Genomic DNA, 13,611 nt, shown 5'->3' with positions numbered 1-13,611 from the left:
CGGGACGACGGCGCCACGGGCGGGGCCCGCGAGACGGTCGGCGCCGGGGGCGGGGCCTGCGAGACGGACAGCCGCAGGGCCCGCCTACTCAGGCGGGGCTCCGGCCGGGATCACCCGGGTCAGGCCCTTGCAGGACTGGCTGGGGCGCTGGCTTTCTGTGCTACGTTCCTCTCGGTTTTTAAAGCACTTAATGCATGAGAAAGTGCAGAAAAATGAGTGTGCACGCGCGCTTTTTTATGAATAAATCTACTGACGTAGCCGGGATATGTTCAGACCTGCGCTTAAATATCCTTCGAGCTCCAAACTTGGCAGGCTTTAAAAGGGGTGTCTGGCCAGAATAAAAACCAGAAACACATCAGCTAGGTCGACAGACCAAAGCTTTCTTTATTTGCACGGGCAATTTCAGCTTTCTCAGGATAATCTAAAATCATGGATAGTTAACTCATTAAAAAAAAAGTTATGTCACTGACCTGCGTCTCCAGCTTTGACTCCTGATTTGTGCTGGAGTCCTGTGATAGTCTTCTGTTGCATTGGGTGAAAACACCTCCAAAACCGTGGCACGAGACCAAATTTTTACCTTTGCTGGACGTTCAGCCTCTAAGTGAGTTGCCAGTAATTACCATCTCCAAATAGTTCTGCGATTTAGTAACAAAGATACCCATCTTTTGCTGACACCATTCTATCTTTTTGATGTTTTATAAATATCCAAGGAACTTCACTTACACTTGAGTTTGACAGGCTAAACTGTCATTTTAAATTATGCATGGAGGGACTGGGACCCACACCCACTGGCATACATCAAAACTGTCACTATGTATTACACCCTTTGAAAATGCAGGCTTTCAAACGGCAGCGATGTGTGCTGTCACTTTTTTTCTTCAGAAAGATTCCTCGGATACAGCAAGAGTATCGGAAGACCTAATCTGCCCTAACACGGGTTAAGATGAAAACGAACCCTGAGAGCTAATTCCTTTGAGGATGATTTTAATCCAGCAGCCTGCCACCTCTTTGGGCTTCCTGTGATAGTTGTCAATCAGTCTCGCACTACAAGTTATAGAGGTGTTGGTGCCACATGACCTTCTGAAAACACAGCTCTGATGACATCACACTATTGCTCCAACCCTGGTCACAGGGGCGGAACTCTTCTATGTGGCATACCTGCTCCCTTCTCTTTCACTCCCCTCTGTCAAGCAAACCAGACTGAAGCATGGATGTTAAGCATAGTTTGTATCATTTGGTCAATGTGGAGAACAGGGTTGATGCCCACCCCGTGCTTTGCGTCCACTGTTCTTGTCGCCTAGATTTGCTGTCCATGCATCTTTGCCTGTTGAGACCTTGCCTGTCCTTCCAAAGCCACCAGGACCCCCTCCTCTGTGCTGCCGTAGCACGGGGCAAACTGCCTGGCAAGAGGTCTGTGTGTGCAAGCCACATATTACAGTATGAACTACTTGAAGGCAGATAACATTCCTTTGCCTCCCAATCCCCCCCCACATCTCAGCCAGTGTTCTGCACACAGCAGGCACTGCCTCCAATAAGACTTTGCTGAATTTAATTTTAGTTGAGAGAGGCTAGGGCGTTACCCTAGTTAGCAGCTTAGCCAAGATTCCTTTTTCCAAATAAAACTTTTCTAGGATGGAATTTATAAAACCAATAAAAGGGAAGAAATCTGTTCAGAGTGGGCACAGAGGATCTTAAACCCGTTCTCTGCTCACCCTGCATCCTACCCTCCCTTCTTCTGGGTCCTGCCTTTTCTTGCAGTTTGCAAACGAATTCTACATTCCACGTCACGCTCCATAGTTTTCTTAATGACCCATTCTAATTAGGTGGGATGGTTTGGCATTTAATCATGACAAACTCTGATGGATGATGATGATGATGATGACAACTAATATGTATTAGGTACTGACGAGTCGGGCATTGTTCTGGGCACTTGACATGAAATTAACTCCTGTTGCCTCACAGACCCTATTAGGTAGATACTAGTGATATCTCCAGCACACAGATAAGGAGATGGAAGCACAGAGAGCTAAGTAGCTTTCCTGAGACCCTACATGTGGTGTTAGAAATCAAATTCCGTGGCTATATCGAGGCCAATAATAAAACGATGGGGACTCCGATAAGGATAAATGAACAAGAATAAAAGATCATCGTGCAGTCTAAAGAAGGAAGCTGACACAGTGGTTTCTTTCGAGAAGATGGAGGGGCTGCCTGACTGCAAGGTGAATGTGAGCAGAGCAGAGCGGAGCATGGGACGGAAGGCTGCCCTCATGCCCGGCAGCCCTCCTGTCTTTGGCCATTCCCCAGCCCTGGCCTTTCCTTCTCCTACTGACACTCTCAGCCATTGCCACAGCGTTCACAGACTCGACAGCTCACAGCGCTCACTTTCACGTTTCCAGAGTAAGTTCTGCTTCTGAGCTCCACACCAGCTGTCTCCTTGGCACTGGGCAATTTGTGGTGCGAGATTGTTTGGCAACTCCTCCAAGTGACTGAACTCAGTCTTTTCCCTCAAATCTGCTCATCTCCACTTACTAATGGCACCTCCACCCACCTCATTGTTCAAGTCATTTTTTTTTTAACTTTAAATTTTTTTAGAAACAGGGTCTTGCTCTGTTGCTCAGGCTGAAGTGCAGTGGCTCAGTCATAGATCACGGTGGCCTTAAACTCCTGGGCTACGGGATCCTCTTGCCTCAATCTGCTGAGTAGCTTGGACTACAGGCACACACCACCATGCCCAGATAATTTTTTATTTCTTTTAGAGAAAGGATCTTGCTATGTTGCCCAGGCTGGTCTTGAACTCCTGGCATCAAGCAATCCTCCAAGCACCAAGGACTCCCAAAGTGTGGGATTACAGGTGTGAGCCACTGCACCAAGCCTCAAGTCAGATTCTTTTTTTTTTTTTTAGTTGGAGTCTCACTCTGTTGCCCAGACTGGAGTGCAGTGGTCGTTCCTGGCCACCGCAGCCTCGACCCACTGGGCTCCAGTGATCCTTCCGCCTCAGCCTTCCAAGTAGCTGGAACTACAGGCGCGCGCTACCACGCCTGGCTAATTTTTTGATTTATTGTAGAGATGAGGTCTCGCCAAGTTGTCCAGGCGGGTTTCGAACCCACGGGTTCAGGCAGTCCACTCACCTCAGCCTCCCAAAGGTGCAGGATTACAGGCTGAGCCACCGAGCCCGGCTTCAAGTCAGATTCTTAAGAATTATTCTTGACTACCCTCATATTTACGTCTACACCTAGCCTGGCTCTTATGTATTTAGCCATTCTTTATATTCCATGGAGGAATACCTTTCAGGTTGTTTCAGATTGGTATGCTTTCTTTTTGTGTATCTAGCAAAAGGGAGATTATTTTGGCAATTATTATCAAAGAAAATTTTGGTCCTGGGACAGTTCTGATTATACCTAAGAACCTTCTGGACCTAATACAGGTGTAAAAAAAGAATACACAGTTTATAATCACTGAGATAGTCTCAACTTCTGAAATGACATTGTGATCTTACAATACCCATAGCCAAGTAAATCATTTTTTCTTAGTGAAAAGAATGAAAAGTGCAGACATTAGTGTGCATTATTAGCGTGCAGACATTTCTAGAAAGCTATGAGTTAAACCAGTTTATTATTATTATTTTTCACGAGACAGGGAAGAAAAATGTGATTTGGCACATCTGGCTGGTTTATTTTTTTTCTTCCTTCCTTTAAACAACACATGTGGTGGGAACTGAGATAGTTAAGCAGGAACTCTGGTTTGATTTCACTGAAAAATTACTTGCTAAATTTAAAGATATTTTAAAAACTTATAAAAATAACTTCATTGTGTGTGTTATGTTAAAATATTTCTGGATTCTCACAGGTATGTTTCTAGTGTTTGCTTTTTTAAAATTTTATTTATTTATTTATTTATTTTTTAGTTGGAGTCTCACGGCCACCCCAGCATTGACCTGCTGGGTTCCAGCGATCCTTCGACTTCAGCCTTCCAAGCAGCCAGAGTCACAGGCGCGCGCTACCATGCCTGGCTAATTTTTGATTTATCGTAGAGATGAGGTCTTGCTGAGTTGCCCAGGCTGGCCTCAAACCCGTGGGCTCAGGGAATCCATTCGCCTTGGCCTCCCCAAGTGCTGGGATGACAGGCTGAGTCACTGAGCCTGGCCTTGCTTTTTCTTTTTTTAGAGGAGCTCTCACTCTGTCACCCAGGCTGGAGTGCAGTGGCATGATCATGGCTTCTTGCAGCCTCAACGGAGTCTCCCTGTGTTGCCCAAGGCCGATCTTGAACTTCTGGCCTCAAGTGATCCTCCCACCTGGGTTGGCCTCCCAAAGTGCTAGGATGACCAGCGCGAGCCAATGCATCTGGCCTATTTCTAGCAGTTTCGAAGTGTTATATCTGAAACTCTTTCAGAGCTCTGCCTCACTAACCACAGTTTTCACTTATGCATATATTTGTGCTTATCTGCTCAGGAGCAGTCTTTCCTGCTGGATCTGTCATGATGATGTTCTGGTTCACCACCTCTACCTGGTACTATTCAACTTCTGGAACACAACAGATGCCCCATAAATTTCTGTTGAATGTTTTAATATATGAATGCAGCCAAAGGAAATGGCACTGGATACATATCCGCTTGGTGACTACTTCCAGGAATACATTACATATATGCATGTAGATACATGTATATAATATTAATATATTATATACTATGCATACGTACATATGTACATAATTTTTTCCTCAACATCACATTTTTATGTAGAAACACAGCTATAATTAAAAAATCTGAGATTCCTCAAACCTTGCAAAATCACCAAGTTGCTGTCTCTCAAAATGTGTTAACACGCCGGGCTCGGTAGCTCAGCCTGACTCCAACTCAAAAAAAATTAAAATAAAAAAATAAACCTTGACGTGTTAACACTTTGAGTTGGAGTCTCACTCCGTCGCCCAGACTGGAGTGCAGTGGCCGCTCCCGGCCACCGCAGCCTCGACCTGCCGGGCTCCGGCGATCCTTCCGCCTCAGCCTTCCGAGTAGCTGGAACTACAGGTGCGCGCTACCACGCCTGGCTAATTTTTTGATTTATTGTAGAGATGAGGTCTCACCAAGTTGGCCACGTGGGTCTCGAACCCGCGGGCTCAGGCAATCCGCTCACCTCAGCCTCCCAAAGCGTGGGATTACAGGCTGAGCCACTAAGCCTGGCCACGTCAAGGTTTAAAAATGAAAAGAAAGCATCAGAAAGAAATAGAAAGGTAGCACATGCATAGAATTTTGCATTGCTCCTTTTGCAGCTTAAATACATGGCTTATTATTTCTCCTTGTGATGTGGTGAGTTAATACTGTTATGAGAAACCTAACTTCCATGTGTCCTGATAGTCAAACTTGGCATCTGCTATTGTACTAACAGAATAAGGGTTTTCCTTTCCCTTTTCTACCTCAAACAACTTACCACTTTGATGGTAAGCTGAAAACGAAATCTAGACCTTTTTTTTTGAGTCAAAGTCTCACTCTGTTGCCCAGGCTGGAGTGTAGTGGCACGCTCATGGCCACCGCAGCCTCCACCTGCTGGGCTCAGGCAATCTTTTTGCCTCAGCCTTCCAAGTAGCTGGAACCACAGGCGCGCGCTACCATGCCTGGCTAATTTTTTGATTTATGGTAGAGACGAGGTCTCGCCAAGTTGCTCAGGCTGGTCTCGAAATCGTGGGTTCAGGCAATCCTCTTGCCTCGACCTCCCAAAATGCTGGGATCATAGGTGTGAGTCACCATGCCCAGCTGAAAACAAAATCTAAACACTCCTGTCCCTCAAAGGACAACATAGAAATTATTTTGGCACTAAGCAAGGACCACCTTGCCCTGGGAGTTCACAATAGTTGGATTTCAGATTCATTCCTAGTCTTCTTGTACTAAAGAATAATCTGGATTTAGAAAAAAAAAATGGTAGTGATTATTTTTTAAAAAATACTCTCTAAATATTAACTTTTCTTCTTGGGTTTTGTTAAAGAATAACTTCACATTCTCTTTAGTTCAGCCTTACTTTAAAATAATTTCAGGCTTTTCTAGTGCAGGAAGTGGTATGGTCCTGCCTGGGTGTCACAGCACTAGACTCTGGTCCACCCTGAGTAAAGCTATGTGATTACTTGTGTGATCCTTATGAGGGCAGCTCTGTTTTGGGGGTCTCAGTTTTTCATGTATAAAATTGAAAGAAGAAGGCCTATGGGCTAGCTAACAGTTGATAATTATGTTTTCATCAGATCAGATCAAGTTGGAAGGTCACTCAAAACCACTAAATTTAAAAAAATCCCTGAAACTATTTGTAAAGATTCATTGTAAAATGTATTGAGATTTAAAAAATGTATTATTTAAATAGCTTTCCCCTGGCAATTTGTAATGGATGTTTGAAGATCTCACAGGGACCATGCAGAGTGGATGCAGTGACACAGAGAAGGCAGACTGTGCCCATTTCTTTTTGTGTGTGTGTGTGTGTTGAAGTCTCATTCTGTCACCCAGGCTGGAGTGCAGTGGCTCGCCAAATTGCCCAAGCTGGTCTTGAACCTGTGGGCTCAGGCGCCTGCCCACTGTGCCCATTTCTATATGACTCGTCCAGTCAGAGAACATTTTGTAGGATGAAAATCTCCTCTTTTGGTGAGGTTCCTATTCTAAAGGTAGAGAAAAATATGAGGGGGGACCCCCAGAAACCAGAATTTATTTATAAAGAATTGTGTTTTTATTCTTACATGTTTAATCCTTTGCACTTGAATGTCCCTTCTGAGGGGACACTGTAGATCTAGCCAACAAGACTGTATTGTCTGCTCAAATAGAAAAACACCAGGTGGAAGACGTCCAACAAATTACTATTGCACACATGTATCAATGAACCTGCAATGCATGCCAAGGACTGTTCTACATGTTACCACACGTTAGAAAAATATAACATATAAAGTTTGAACTTTTTGTCATAAATAAGTTCCTCAATGTACAAAATTCCATTATAAGCCAAATATCATTACAATAAAATAACTGATTCCAACGCCGTACTACTTAATATGAATTGATTTGTTTTCACTGTTTTGTAAAAAAATGCAAAGGGTTAAACTTCAGTCACCTTCAAATAACTCTTCTTTTGATGCAATACACCTATTGAGACTCTTTTTTCACTGCTCAAAACAGTTTTGAACTCATCAGTTTTGATGCCTTTTAATGCTTCTGCTGTTTTTTGTTTCAACTCGTCCACATTGGCAAACCGTTTCCCTTTGAGGACTTTTTTCATTCAGACAAACAAACAAACAAACAAAAAAACTCAGAGCAAGATCAAGTGAACAGGGGGAGTGGGACACAGAGGTTGTATCATTTTTGGTCAAAAACCGCTGAACACTAAGCGCTGCGTTGTCATGGTGGAAGAACCAGTCACCTGCTTGCCACAACTCAGGATGTTTCTTCTGCAAATCAGGATGCAACCTTCTCAAAACTTCCAGATAAAAACTTTGGTTGCCTGTTTGATCTGCAGGAACAAATTCTAGGTGTACTATAAGGGGTCCGCTTCCAAAAGATGATTCTGTGTTTTTCTCAGGTCCCCCCTTGTACAGGTACAAACTCAAGAAATATGATAGGAAAGCAAAGACATGAAATAGTATAAGGCCTGTGAATCACGATGCACGCCTCTTTACAATCTCTGATCCCATTCTTCTCTGTCAATCTTTATTATTTTTTTTTTCTTTTTGAGTTGGAGTCTCACTCTGTCGCCCAGACTGTAGTGCACTGGCCACTCCCGGCCACCGCAGCCTCGACCCGCTGGGCTCCGGCGATTCTTCTGCCTCAGCCTTCCAAGTAGCCAGAATTACAGGCGCGCGCTACCACGCCCGGCTGATTTTTTTGATTTATTGTAGAGATGAGGTCTTGCCAGCCCAGGTGGGTCTCGAACCCGCAGGCTCAGGCAATCCACTCACTTCAGCCTCCCAAAGGCGCGGGATTACAGGCTGAGCCACTGAGCCCGGCTTATTTTTGTTTTCTTTTAAAGAAAAGCTTATTCCTTATTTTTATTATTATTATTTTTAAGAAAAGCGTATTCCGCTGCATAGAAGCATGTGGCAATATCTAATAGCCGTCTAGCTGTCTGATGGGAAATACCTAGTTTGTCCTGCCAACATTTTTCTGGCTGGAAAGTGATCTTACAACTGCAAACCTGAAGATGAAGGGACAGGGGTGCATGCTGACCTAGCATGGTATCATTCTGCAGGAATGTGGAAGCTAGCTGACTCACGTAATTTTTCTTTTTAACTTGAACATGAAGCTTACAACCCATAAGTTCAAAATAGTTAACGTGCAAACTGGCCAGCCAGTTTTGCTGCATATTAAAATCTTCTCTTGTCCCCCTCCTGGAACACCCTCTATTCATGAAGGAAACAGATCATGAGAAGCTGGGAGCTTTTCCCAGGGCTAGTTTCGATTGGGTATTGGTAGATGGTGGTGGAGGGAAATAACATTTGTCCTCTTTGTTGCTGTTTCTGGGAACACATATATGCAGCTGATTTACTCAGACCCTTAATCGATGCTGTGTTTGATCTACCTTGAGACCCAGTTTTTACTTCGCATCATGTCTCAGTTAGATGAAGCTTAGGAAGGCAAGTGATTTAAAATAGCTGTGGTTACAGAGTGGAGGGCTCTAGTCCAGCAACCACATATTTTGAGAGAGATTTAAAATCCTGTCAACTCTAGTCCAACCCACACTATATATGTAAAGGAAGGGTCCGTTGACCATTACTGTTCATGGAAGACTAACCTTGACCATTTATTTTGGTCAAGAAAGAGATGCAATTAAACTTTTGGGCCAAAACATAAAGATTGTGTTAGTTTGAGCTAGTATCTTTAGTTAGGAAGCAAAATGGTATTAGAAATCAAATATAACTTAACTCTAGAGTCCTATTAGAAAGAACAGATTTTAAACCTCTTTAGAATGTTAAAAAACCAGAATATTTATCACTTTTGAACTTCTATAATGTACCATTATAACCTTCAGTTTCTTCTGAAACAGTCCACACTTGTGGTCTAAAGGAAGCCAGAGATAGATATTTTTTAAAAGAAATACTAACTTTAAAATGATTTTGATCTGAGACATGAGATACGAGATATCTGAACTAAAAGATAATGGATCTACTTTCTTGTTTTTTGTTTGTTTATTTTGAGTTGGAATCTCACTCTGTCACCCAGGCTGGAGGGCAGTGGCACGCTCCCGGTCACCGCAGTCTCAACCTGCTGGGCTCCGGCGATCCTTCTGCCTCAGCCTTCCAAGTAGCTGGAACTACAGGTGCACGCTACCACATCACTAGTTTTTAATTTGTTGTAGAGACGAGGTCTCGCCAAGTTGTCTCGGTGGGCCTCGCACCTGCGGGCTCAGGCAGTCCTCTCACCTCAGCTTCCCAAAATGCTGGGATGACAGGCTGAGCCACTGAGCCTAGCCTACTTTCTTGTTATTTGATGAAGTTGGGCTACAGATTTTCAGTGTGTGCTTGCATTCTGCAAGTATTTACTGAGTTCCAAGCTAAAGGATGAACAGTATAGCGGTTAGGTAAATACCTGGCACAACTGACCCACTTATTTATTTTTATTTTTTTATGGTGGGCTAAAAAATGATAGCATTTCTTTTTTTAAATTTTATTTAATGATAGCATTTATAAAAATTCTAATTTAATTATTGGTGAGCTTGTGAGTATATATTTTCATGTTTATGTCTCATTCATATTTTATTTTCTGGGGATTACCTTCTCTTATCCTTTGACTATTTTATTCTATTGAGTTATAGTTTATATTGATTTATAATGATTTTTGTATTATGGATATTAATTCTCTGCTGCTTATATATATTATACATATATAAGCAATCTTTTTTCCTTTTTCTTTTTTTTCTTATATATATTTTTATTTTAAAATTGTGGGGTACAGTTAAGGGTTAGGTATACAAATATTATTGTGCAGGTACCCTTGTTAATGAGGTGTGCCCCCTTTCCCCAGACAGATAGACCCATTTATAATATTCCATGAAGCAGAGGTTTTATCCTCCTCAGAGTTTCTTCTCATGGAAGGCTCTCCTCAGCTGAGGTGCTGATTAAGCTTTGCCCATGAGTTTGATGAGTGAGGCATTCTAGCAGACATTTCTTTTCTGGGAACCATAAGGCTGTCTTTAAATAAACATGATTAACCTTGTCCTAAATATCATACACTGTAGCCAAGAATAATATCTGAAAAGCAATACTTAATAGTAAATCTTAGCATATTTGCAGGAGCAAGAGTATTTTTGGAGTAGATAGGAGTTAAAAGAGAACAGAAAGCGAACTGAACTGAAACTTGTACTCATGTGCAAAACTTTGCAAACTCAATGCTGTTTACATGAGCCACAACAAGGAACAAGGACAAAGTCTGTTCTCTATGGTCCTCATTCCGGGAAGCGCTCTGGTGCTTTCTCTTCTCTGCAGCTGCCCAGGGCTGTGCACCTGTCACAGGATCACTTCCCAGCAGGTCCCAAGAGCTGCCCTAGATCCTTACTAGGTAAAACAGGAACCGTGAGAAACATGTGACCGACAAGAGAAGCAAGTCTGAGGACTCCCAGATAAAGAGCCTCCTGCAAGATGGTGTCCCAGAGGCTCATATACGGATTTGCTCAGATCACGCCATGTTTCAGAGGGAGAACTGGAATGAGAAAATGACCTTCAAATCTATGTGCACCTCACGCTGAATTTCTCATTTCAAAAGAGATCCGAGGAGTCATTAAACATGTTCAATTGAGGTTAATACAAAATTTCCTTTTTTGGCAAAATGATCTGTTAAGTCTTGTCTATCTTAGAAGATATATTTAGTCACTACATGCATCTTAGCAGAAAGTCGTGGCAAAGTAGTTTCTTCCACAGCAATTACTGCCTGCCTCAGGTAGCTAGATGAGGAATATTTCATTCCTTTTTCACAGAAATAATGTATAATACTACATTTTCACTGATGTCAAATAGAATGAGAAAGAAAAGCAGTCTATGCACTTAATTGTTGTCACATGAATACAATTTGTTAGTAAGTAATTGGAAGTTCCATTTCTGTTTGGGTTTCCTTAAGTAAGTTATCATAATGCTAGAATAAAGCTTATATTTCAAAGGTAGTTTTTTGTTGATTTCATAGATCAGCATGTAGTTGTTATGTGATCAAGGGAGTTTGATGTAACAAAGATATTTAACTCTAACCATTGACACATGCGCTATTTTAGGGAAGATTTTTCTTCCTTTTTTTTTTTTTGAGTTGGAGTCTCACTCTGTCACCCAGGCTGGAGGGCAGTGGCATGCTCCTGGCCACCGCAGCCTCAACCTGCTGTGCTCAGCTCATCCTTCTGTCTCAGCCTTCCAAGTAGGCACACGCCACCATGCCCGGCTAATGTTTTGATTTATTGTAGAGATGAGGTCTTGCCAAGTTGCCCAGGCTGGTCTTGAACCTGTGGACTCAGGCAATTCTTTCACCTCAGCCTCCCAAAGTGCTGGGAATATAGGCGTGAGTCACTGTGCCGGGCCTGTTTACCACTTTTGATGGAATCTCTCTTTTGTTTTTCCCCCCCTTGGTATTAAATAGAAAGGCCCTAAAATTAGGTATGCTCAAATGAGCAGCAGTCTCCAAATTAACTTGAAGTGTCCAAGTTAAAAATCTAACAGCCAGTTGCAACAGGGGGGACTCAATTTAAGGTGTACAATTCAGTGACTTTTTGTATGTTCAAAGTTGTGCAACCACCTCCACTATCCCTTTTAGAATATTTCCATCACTGCAAAAGAAACCCTGTACCCATTGACGTTACTCTCCATCCCTGTCCCCCCAGCCTCCTTGGCTCCATGTACCCCTACTTTTCTGTTTGTCTCTATAGATACACCTATTCTGAAGATTTCACATACATGGAATCACACAATATGTGGTCTTTTGTGTCTGGCTTCTTGGACTTGGTGTAATGTTTTCAAAGCTCATCCCTGGTGTAGTATGTGTCAGTATGTCATTCCTTTCTATAGCTAAATAATATTCCATTGTGTGGATTTATCTATCACATTTTATGTATCCATTGATTCGTTGATGGGCATTTGGGTTGTTTTTACATTTTGGTTGCATGAATAATGCTGCTATGAACACTTGTCTAGATGCTTTGGTGTGGATGCATGTTTTCTTTCTTTCTTTTGAGTTGGAGTCTCACTCTGCTGCCCAGGCTGGAGTGCTGTGGCCACCCCAGCGTTGACTTGCTGGGCTCCTTCCGCCTCAGCCTTCCAAGGAGCCAGAACTACAGGTGTGTGCTACCACACCCGCTAATTTTGGGGGATATATACCTAGGAGTGGAATTGATGGGCTATGTGGTAACTAAATTTCGCTTTCTGTGGAACTGCCAAGCTGTTTTTCAAAGTGCACCATTTGATATTTTCATCAACAGTATTTAAAGGTGCCAATTTCTCCACACCCTCACCAATACTTGTTTTTATCTGACTTCTTGAGCACAGTCATCCTAGTGGTTGTGGAGTGTCACTGTGATTTTGCTTTGTGTTTTCCTAATAGCTAAAGAAGTTAAGAATTTTTTCGTAAGCTTGTTGGTCATTTATATATCTTTTTATATCTTATATATTCAGATCCTATGCTGATTTAAACATTGGTTTGCCTTTTTATTATCAAGTTCTAAGAGTTCTTTATGTATTCTGGATACAAGTCCTTTATCAGATACATAGTCTACAAATAGTTTCTTCTGTGAGCTGTCTTTTCACTTTCTTGAACTGAGAGAACTTCTATGGAAACAAGCAAACAAACAGCTATTCTTGCTGAAGTGGATGGAAGCAGAAATTTGATGACAGTCACTTCAAAAGCTGACCAAGTGGGCACCCCGTGACGCTCCTTTAGATACACAGGGCTGTGCTCATGCATCCCTGAAATGTAACATCTGGCGGTGTCTGGGATGCATCTGATGCTCACAGAATGCTTGTTGAACTTTTAATCTAAATTAGTTTCTCATAATATTTAGTTTTAAAATTTGAAATCTGGGATAAGTCAAGTTATAGTCTGGCATCGTGTAGCCTTGTGTAATCGCATGTGCCTTTATTTCTTCCTCTGCAAAATGAACTAATTGGATTATGAGGATTACTATGTTAACTTATATAGTGTGCACAGAATAGTGCTCCCACATGGTAAAGTTTTGATAAATGCTAGCTATCTTGTAGCTATACTTTGAAGTTAAGAAATACGGGACACGCTTCTTAGATAATTCTGAAACTGTACACATTGTTAATAGTTAGGAGTGCTTAGTGGTGTTCCCACTGAGTTCGCTGGGGTCCTTGGAAGTGTTTCAAATAATTTAGAAAGCACAAGAATTGTATTAAAAACTCTCATGCACCCAAATGCTTTGTGTGTCATGTTGCAATTTGTGAGGTACCATCAATTGATTAACCTGTGCTATGATGTAACTTAATTTTCTCCAAACTTCTGATCACATCACTCCCTACCTTATGAAAAATTTCAAACATAAAACAGATTTGAGATAATTTTTTTTTTTTTTTTTGAGTTGGAGTCTCACTCTGTTGCCCAGACTGGAGTGCAGTGGCCGCTTCTGGCCACCGCAGCCTCGACCTGCTGGACTCCGGCGATCCTCC

The 13,611-nt window shown here is 42.3% G+C and overlaps 1 protein-coding gene across 1 annotated transcript in view; it reads right to left on the bottom strand.

Moving 5' to 3' along the window:
• GNAL (G protein subunit alpha L) overlaps window positions 1–13,611 on the bottom strand; it is a 118,892-nt gene that overhangs the window by 30,629 nt on the left and 74,652 nt on the right. The gene's annotated exons all lie outside the window — the stretch shown is intronic.

The sequence above is a fragment of the Carlito syrichta genome, unplaced genomic scaffold, assembly GCF_000164805.1.
Source record: "Carlito syrichta isolate Samal-C Ts95f unplaced genomic scaffold, Tarsius_syrichta-2.0.1 Scaffold303725, whole genome shotgun sequence".
In the NCBI taxonomy this organism is placed as follows: Eukaryota; Metazoa; Chordata; class Mammalia; order Primates; family Tarsiidae; genus Carlito; species Carlito syrichta.
The sequence above is the reverse complement of the archived record's forward strand: the minus strand, read 5'-3'. Positions and strand labels throughout refer to the sequence as shown.